Source organism: Lemur catta, chromosome 1 (genome assembly GCF_020740605.2).
Source record: "Lemur catta isolate mLemCat1 chromosome 1, mLemCat1.pri, whole genome shotgun sequence".
In the NCBI taxonomy this organism is placed as follows: Eukaryota; Metazoa; Chordata; class Mammalia; order Primates; family Lemuridae; genus Lemur; species Lemur catta.
In genome coordinates, this window is record NC_059128.1 from 278,048,742 (window position 1) to 278,058,499 (window position 9,758).

A 9,758-nucleotide genomic window follows, 5' to 3' on the forward strand; every position below is an offset into this window, starting at 1 on the left:
TGACTGGGGCAGGACAGGAGCCAGGATGGGGAACCAGGACCGGGCCAATCACAGTAAATGAGGAAAACCGACCTCAGAGCCTCCCTCGCCCTGTCATGGGCCCAGGGGGATGGGGCAGGTATGTGTCCATTGCAGGGGTGGGTAGTCTCGTTTCTTCACTCAGGAGGACCCGGGACTTATGGCCCCACTAGAGTGGAGGGGCCGGGGGCCTAGACCATCCACGCTCAGACTCGGTCTGGATTCAGAACTGCGGTTCCTGGGCTGTCATGACAGGAAGACACTTTCATAAGGAAAATCCCATGGCAATGCCTCCAAAACCAGGGCGGTAGGAAGAGGGTGCGAATCAGATTCTGCTTAGGCGTGAATGTCAGTTAGATTCTGGATTCGAAAGCCTCATATTCTTGGGTTTAAGCTTGTCCTTTCTGACATAAAGAATGAATTGCAAATTCAGGCGTTTTCACCAAGTAAACAGCCCTGACACTCGGCCAGAGCCTGTGTGTCCTGTGCTGCCCAAACTGGGAGGCCTGGGACGACAGACATTTACTCTCTCACAGTGCCGGAGGCCAGAGTCCAAAGTCACAGTGTCCTCGGGGCCGTGCTCGCTCGGAGACTTGGGGTGGCTCCTCCTTGCCTCTCCCAAGCTCCCGTGTGGCCGCCCTCCTTGGCGCTCGTTGGTTTGCAGCCGTGTCACTCCAGTCTCTGCCTCTTTCACTCCATGTGTCTCCATGCTCCCGTGTGTCTCTCTCTTCACATGGCTCCTTTTGTAAGGACACTCCTCACGCTAGATTAGAGCCCACCCTAATGACCTCATCTTGGCTGGATGACATCAGCAAAGACCCTATTTCCAAAGAAGGTCACATTCACGGCTGCCAGGGGTTAGGGCTTCAACATATCTTTCGGGGGACAGAATTCAACCCCTAACAGTCATATCTGTGGCTCACCAGTTACTACTACTTCCATGACATATAGTGAGACGGTGATTTTCGTTAGGAGCAGAAAGGTTTCATCTGTCACCAGTGACGCCTGAATGCAGGTTAATCAACAGAGCAAAAGATGCTATACTAGTGGTTGCAGCAGTCAAGTTCATTTCCAAATAAAAGCAAAAGGAAGGTGCCTTTCCGTTTTTTTGTTTTCTGAAGCTGCTCCTTTGACTGCCTCTGGACACCCTCTCATCCTGAGATAAGTGACAACGAAGTGACAATAAAGGTAAACCAAGTCACTGTCCAGAAACCGCACAGCCTACTGTGGAGAACCTATTTCCCATCAAATATGAATTAGGATATTTGCCCATTTCTTGAGATAATCCTTCATAAATAACTTGGTTAATAGTGCCTCCTAGTCTACTTGAGAGTAGGAATTTGTTTAGTAAGGAAATTTCCAAATAGAGAATAGAAAGTTAATTGATGGGCAAACATATTTAATAGGGAAGACTAGTGGGGAAATGAAGTAACTAGGTTCTTACTTAGGCTTTTATTCTCAAAGGCTAGATACATCTTAGCTTAGGTTGCAACTTCTTTGGTGCTGTCAGAGCATAAATGTGTTGGCTATGCTGGGCAGTTGGTCTGAAATGGGAAGTTTCTGAAATTCACACAAGACATTTGTGAAAGGCAACCTCACTTTTATTCACCTGCTGCCCATAATTTAGCCGACAACAGTCTCAGCAGCGGACATTTCAACACAGGCCTGTACTTGCTCATTGCTCATCGGTACTCTGGACACTGGAAGGTTTCACCTTTTGGATGAGACAGACACCAGTAACTTCCCAGCTGAGGTTCCCAGGGACCACTTGATGGGAAGTGACATTCAAAAAACTGTGTCTTAAAATATGGAGAGATCAAAAGAATTGAAAGTAAGGACTTAGATATTTGGATAGTCATGTTCCTAACAGCATTGTTCAAATAGCCAAAAGATAGAAACCACTCAAACGGATGAAGGGACAAACAAAATGTGGTGTATGTGTACAATGGAATATTCAGCCTTAAAAAGGAAGGAAATTCCGACACATGCTATGACATGGATGCAGCTTGAGGACATTGTGCTAAGTGCAATAAGCCAGTCACAAAAAGATGAATGCTTTATGACTCCACTTCTATGAGGTCCCCAGAGTAGGCAAATCCACGGGGACAGAAGGTATAATGGCAGTTGCCAGGGGCTGGGATAGGGGGATGGGGAGTTGCTGTTTAATGGGGGCAGAGTTTCAGTTTGGGAAGATGAGAAAGTTCTGGAGGTGAGCGGTGGTGATGGTTGCACGATACGAATGTACTTAATGCCACAGAACTGTACACTTAAAACTATTAAAATGGTAAATTTTATGATATGTGTAAAAAATATTAATATATACAGAGAACATACTGGTCTGACATTAGCCATTCTGAATTCGACTGCCCCACTAAATGTGGACTTGCAGCTGGCCACTAGTATAGAGTCAGGAGTTTTGTTGGAATAAATGTTCTCAGATATTAATCAAAGCAACACTTTCCTCCCATCTCTATTCCAGCTAATGCTGAGAGCCAAGTGGCAAATCCAGATCCTGCCCCCACCCCCTGGGGGGCTGGACAACTGTCAGGATTTAAGGCCACAACACACTGAATGTCCTGCAGTGTGCTCACAAGGAAGGGCGGGGTGGGGGGAGCTGGCTGCAGGGCCTGGGGGGCAGTGTTGGCGTCAGGTGGCCAGGGCGACTGCAGAGTCATCCACCTGTCGTGCTGGACAGAGGCCACACCTGTCCTAGGCACCACCTAATTGCTGCCCCCTTAACATGAACCTCTGGTGTGCCTTATAATTTCCTAAGCATTTTACATGGGCTGGTATTTAATCTTGCTGAGGACTCTACAAGGGGCTGTTATCGTTGCCTGGCACCTTGTCCAGTCTGCCCAGCTGGTCACAGGAAGATCTGGGCCTCACCCTGGGCCCCGGAACCAAGCCCTAAGTTCTTTCCCCCACTGGCCAGCCAGCGTCACCAACCCTCCCGTCAGAGGAGTGGGTTCAGGAAAGCAGGCTCGAGGCGGAGCTGTGTGCAGACTATTTTTTGAGACGTCTTTTTCTGCACTTCCAGGCCAGCTTGTGTCCACTAGGGCTGAGGGGTGGGGAGACTTTGCTGAGGCCTCGCTGGAAACTCTTCAAAATACCACGGTTGTCGCGGATCAGGCAGTACAGGGATGAGGAAGTCGGAGGCTCTAGGGACACTCGACACCAGCCGGTCCTTTTCCAAAGGGAGAGGGATGCTCTGACCACATGGAGTGACGTTTGTTTGCGCCTTCCCCTCCCTCTGCTTCCTTCCCCAAACACATGCACACACAGGAGCACAGTTGACATATGCAGACACATGTGCACATGTATGAACATGTGGGCATGCACAGACACACAGGCACACACGTGCGCACACACGCACACACACACACACACAGCTGGACACACATTTTTTTTTCTTGAAATGACTTTTGGCAGCAGCGAAGCCAAATCTTTCTAAATTCTCTGTAAACAGTTAAAAAGGAGGGTATCCTCAAGGCAGGGAAAAGCCTTTCTTTGCATTAAGTTAAATTTGGATGCAGCATATCCATCATCTTCAGTACAAAACACTGGCCAATAGTTTCCCTAAACCCTGACTCCAGTGAACTAGTTAGGGTCACATGTGGCTGAGGGCACAGATCTGGTGCGTGAACGAGGGTCCCCAGATACCCCAATACCCCTATGAACTTCACTCACAGAGTCTCACTTCTAAGATTTGTGCCCTAAAACAAGGCCCTTAACTCACTCTCTTCAGCTCTTAATAATCAGGAATCTCCCTTCTCAGCAAAGGGCCCCTTCCACAGAGCTTACCAGAAAACAAGGAGCATTGCACGAAGCTTTCAAAGGCAGAACAGCAAGGAACACAATGCATTTCGGTAGACAACAAAATTAAGTAAAGGGGCCCAATGTCAAACTTAACACGATCATTTTAATTTCCAAGTGCTTTTGGGTCTTTTCATGTTGGCTCCTTGGAAATTTATGCTTGCAGAGAAGACTGTGTTTGCTACAGGGTCTCGCTGTGTTCATTTAGCCTGGTAATAAAAACCATCTGCCCGAAATCCTTTTTGGAACAAGGAGGGGTATAAACAAATAAGCAAGTGGCCATAAACGATCTGTGGGAGGGGTGGGGCTCCTTCAGGAAGGGGTGGGGCGGCGGAGCCCGGAGCAGGCTCCGGGGACCAGTGTCTGCAGGAGGCTGGTGACGTCTGAAGGTCGTGCGTGAGGCTGTCAGGAAAATACGGCACCACCCTCCTCTCTAGCAGCCTCTCTGTGCTGGGTCTCTGCACTGGCATAAGAACAGCACATGAAGCAGGACCGCTGAGTTCATGAAGTGGGTTGAATAGTGTTCCCCCAAACTCACGTCCACCCAGAACCTCAGAACGTGACCTTATTTGGAAATAGGGTGTTTGTAGATGTAATGAAGTTAAGATGAGGTCACACTGGCCTGAAATCCAATGGCTGGTGTCCTTGTAAAAGGAGGAGAAGAGACCCATGAGAGAGAGGACAGCGATGTAAGGTGGAGGCAGGGATTGGGGTACTGCGGCTGCCAGCCAGGGAGGCCACGGGGTTCGGAAGCCGGCGGAGGCTGGAAGAGGCGAGGACAGATCCTTCTCTGGAGACTGTGGGGGAGCTCAGCCCTGCTGACACCTTGATTTTGAACTTACTGCTGCCAGACCATGAGAGAATGAAGTTCTGCATATGAGGAAATTCACACAGTCCCCCCTTCCAGCTCAGGGCTCTGAGACACAGTGTCTCCATGGGGAGGGACGGGTCAGATCAGACTCAAGAAGAGCTCTGTCAAGTTCTTGGCCTCTAAGTTGGGAGCTGAGGATGGACTGATCTCGAGAGAATACTTAGCCCGTTTTTTGTTTGCTGGTTTGTTTTCCTGCCACCTGAGAGGAGATTAAGAGGAACCTCCAAGTGAGGTCTGGGCAGGGGCATCATCCTGTCCTAGCCTCGGGGTCAGCTCTGCAGGTGGGGGACGGTCCCCTGAGCCGAGGGCCTGTGAGTAGGGAGGCGGAGCAGGGAGGAGAAATGGCAGGAAAGACTAGGTTTTCGGCTTCTGATATCCAATGTAGATTTTTATGTTCTCAGCAAGACAGTGTTCTTGTAAGTCAGGCTTTGGCAAGAGATAATTTTCAAAATCCTTTTGGCTCCTGTTACCATAATAAAGATCTGTGCCTGGAGATTTGACCTTTGAGGTTCTTATAATCCAGAAAACTCAGGACATTGCATACAAGTGTCTGCCTCGAGGAAGAGGGGAAGCTCCACCCTCCAGTCCTGGTGCATGAAGAGGAGAAGAGAGAGCAGGAAAGGTGACCCGGCATCCACACGTTTGCCCCAAAGTCCCAATGTCCCCCAATGTCTAACACCTTGGAGTGGGAGCCCAGAGACAGTGGGCTTTTCTTCTGCTCCATGTTTGGAATCCTTGGAAGAGGCCCTATCTCAACATGGGGGTGTGGGCAGGTATTGGGGGGCACTGCATGGTTGAAGGAAAGTGGGATGGATGGGCTCAAGTCAGGAGTCCCGACTGCCTTCATCCCCTCTGTGGTTGGGGGGGGACCCAGGGATTCTCATATGTTCCCAAAGCGGGAAGAGTCTGGCTGGGAGCCAATGGCCGCAAAGAGCCCTCGTTGTCCAGGGATGGAATGGGAATCCCACCAGACCTTGGGGGGCTCACCATGGTGGGCCTGGTCACATGTGATAGCTCCCAAGCTCAAACCCCCAGTCCCTGGTCTTCAGCAGGGACACCTGTGCTGGGTGGATACCTGCCAGCACCCGCACAACGGCCAGCACAGCTGCCTGGCACAGACCAGGAGACTGTCCCCTTCCCCGTGGGGTTTCCCATGCCCTGGTCACCATGTAGGATATGGCGGCAGGGAAGACAGAAACAGCACTGATGAGAGTTGAATCTATGAATAAATATTTACCTAATGGAGCCTGTTTCAGTCAAGGGACACTGTTTCAACCAGAGGGGTCAAGAGAGTATTGATGACAAATTAAAGTCCCCTCCGCTACCCACAGGAGAAGGTCTCATGAGGAAGGGAACTGAAGAAGCAGCGTGGCCCCTGCATACCTGAACGCTTCAAGTGAACCTGAGCTCCTGCTGCCTTGCCGTGGCAGGATGACTGTTTCTGGCTGAACTGCCCCCCAGCAACCCCCAGTGACTTAGAATGTGCCTGCCTTTGGGGGTAGGGCCTGAAGGAGGTAATTAAGTTAAAATGAGGTCACTAGAGTGGGCCCTGTCCAGGCTGACCGGTGTCCTTATAAGAAGGGGAGAGTAGGACACAGACACACATGGAGGGGTGACCATGTGAGGACATAGGGAGAAGGTGGCATTTGCAAGCCAAAGAGAGAGACCACAGAAGGAACCAACCCTGCCGACACCTTGATCTTGGACTTCCAGCCTCCAGAACTGTGAGGAAATGATTTTCTGTTGTTTAGTCCCCCCCATCTGTGGCACTTGGCTATAGAATTCCTGGCAAGCTAACACAACGGTTACGCTCCAAGACACAGGAGGCAGAAATCCCTGCCCACATCTGTGTTCCAACTAGGACCACACAGGAGGCCCGGGTGCTGCCTCCACATCCCTGATGCCTGCTGTTCCTGGGTGCCCAGGGCTGAGAACAAATCCCCCACACAGAAAGGGAACCCGCAAGTCTGAGTGGGTCAATTTGATCCTGAATCAACTCAGTTTTGTCGAATTCTCTGGTTTAAGAATTCTGTTACAGGGTGGGATGAAGGCTTGAGAGAGAAATCGTGTTTAGTTATGGAAAAGGGAATTTACAATTTTTGCCTACCTGAGTTTGTAGCCTGAGGAAATCATACCGAAAATGAAAACATGATCTGACTTAAGCAAAGAAGCAGGTGCTACTATGCACATTTTATACATGCAAATGCCAATGCTTTACAATGAGGAGTTGAAGAAGCAGCTTCAGTCTTGCCAGCCTGGAGCTTGGAGCTAGCCCCCCGACCCACAGGTTAAGAGGCAAAGGTGATGTACAACCCACGTGCACTGGGTTGAGTAGTGTCCTCCCAAAGTTCTTGTCTACCTGGAATCCCAGCATGTGACCGTATTTGGACGTAGCGTTGTTGCAGATGTCATTAGTTAAGATGAGGGCGCACTGGGGTAGGGTGGGCCCCTCATCCAACATGAGGGGTGTGCTTACAAGAAGGAGTCACGGAGGGACACAGAGGGCAGATGGCCACAGGAAGACAAGGCAGAGACCGTGGTTATGCTGCCGTAAGCCAAGGCACGATGCAGATGGCTGGCAACGACCGGAAGCTGGAGGAAGCCAGGAAGGAGTCTTCCCCTGAGCCTTCAGGGAGAGTGTGGCCCTCCTGACCACTTCATTCCAGACTTTGAGCTTCCAGAAATGTGAGGGAGTAAATTTCAGCTGTTTTAAGCCACGCTGTTTGTGGAACTTTGTTACGGCAGCCCTAGGAAGCTGATACCCCATGTAATAAAAATTGGAGTTTCTGAAGGACTGTGCTCTATCTTAGATGACTTAGAAGCCTTTCTCCTGGGGCAAATTCCTTCAAATTTAGAACCAGTCAGGGGGGTTAGGGCACAAGCCCTTCCCAAGGCGTCTCCATGGAGCCTCCCTTCCTGGTGTCCCCTTCCTAGTTTAAATGAGCTGGCGTGGACCCCTGAGAGCAAGTGCTCCCAAATCATTCAGGGCTCCCCCAGCCAAGGGGGCAGAAAGCTAAGGAAGGAAGGAAGGAAAAGAGCCGGCAGAGCACACAGGTTTTCTTTGCTTTCCAACATGAAGCAGCTGAGAGTCTGTTTTCTTTTCTTTCCCCTTCCTTTCAAATTGATCTTTCATATCTCCAATAACTCTTATCTTTCAGCAAACTCAAGGAGGCCCCACGTGAGCTGTGAAAATATTGAACTTCAAAGGTTTTGCACAAATCATCTTAAAGGCCTGACCTAAGCCAGGAAAGCCGGAACGAGGTCCAGAAATCACTCCTTATTTTATCGCCATTTAAGTGAGACGTTGTTCCCCTCTGAGGTCACATCTGTCACCTTCACTGCCTCCACCCGGGTCCCAGTCGCCCTAAGACACCTGCAGGATCCAGCCTCACAGGGGTGAGTTACGAGCCGGGCTCCGTCTGCTGCCAGTGGCTTTAGTGTCATTCCGGTGGGGGGTGAGTGGGGCTGTCTCGAGAGGGCTGTGGTTTCATTTCCTTGCTGTTTTCAGGGTAGTATCGAGGCAAATGGATGGAAGTGGTGGTTTCAGTGGCAGTAACTCTTCAGTCTCAGTCACTGGTGGTGACAGCACAGAGTGACAATACTCACAGGGAGGAGATGCTGCTTTTGTGAGCCAGGAGCATTGTGAGTGGAGAGAGAAGAAAAAAAGTAAAATAATAGTAATAATAATGCTTTTTCTCTGGTCCTAGGAGATCTACACAAAATTGTATTTTGCATCTCTTGTCTGGCTTTAGCCATTAAAGACCAGTAGGGGCCGGGCATGGTGGCTCACGCCTGTAATCCTAGCACTCTGGGAGGCCGAGGCAGGTGGATTGCTTGAGGTCAGGAGTTCGAGACCAGCCTGAGCAAGAGTGAGACCTTGTCTCTACTAAAAATAGAAAGAAATTATATGGACAGCTAAAAATATATACAGAAAAAAAATTAGCCAGGCATGGTGGCGCATGCCTGTAGTCCCAGCTACTCGGGAGGCTGAGGCAGGAGGATCGCTCGAGCCCAGGAGTTTGAGGTTGCTGTGAGCTAGGCTGACGCCACGGCACTCACTCTAGCCAGGGCAACAGAGTGAGACTCTGTCTCAAAAAAAAAAAAAAAAAAAAACAAGACCAGTAGGACAACTGATGGGAAAAATACTTGTACGCTGGCGGGTTGATTGAGTAAAACAAGAGATTTCCAGTCCTAGATTGGATACGGGCACCGAAGTTCACAGGCGAGTTGTGAGCCCGTGTGTCTGTAACTGAGCGCTGTGGCAGGCGCTGGGGATGCGCAAACGGACAAGACCGGTGGCAGACTCTTCCCCTCCACCCCGGGAAGGACTCGCACGCAGGACCTGGTGGTGGCATACAGCCGCCCACGGAAAGGTGGGGGCACCTCCTAGCCGGGTCCCCCAGCTCCGATACAGGCAGGAGAAAAGGCGTCTCAGTTCTGAACCGGGGCCAGTGTGCTTCGTTCACCTGTGCAGCGTCAGCCCTGCACGAAGGTGGCCTCTGAGGGGCCCTCGTGGGACCTGAAATCCAACCAGGGCTGCCTGGCCCAGCCTTGGTCCCCGCCCGAGGGGTTGAGGAGTCCAGTCTTTTTCTTCTGGGCGATTCACTCAGAACCACTGTTTGTAATTCAGCCACCCAGGTGAGGGCATCTTTTTGCAATCCATCCGCCTGGATGATGCACCTTTTTTTCTTTTTCTTTTCTTTCTTTTTTTTTTTTTTTTTTCTAATTTAGCTAGTCTCAGGGCACGTGAGAAAGGAGGGGAACTGTTCTGTGGTTGCATCTTAGGAAATTTCATCCAAAAGTGGGAGAGAGATGACACCAATGACGGCAAGCCTCGAGAAGTAAGCCACATGGCACACATCAGTTTGGGGGGCATGAACCCCACCCTGCATGGGAAACTGGCCGTTAGAATTTTCACATGGGTAGGACCATTCTGTGTCAGCTTTCTCCAATTTTAAATTGGCAGGGGAAGGTCAAGTGTATAATCTAGTGAAGAAAATGGGAGTATTGTAATTTTCTCTTTGAAACGACCCAATACCTAAGTGGGAAACAAGGC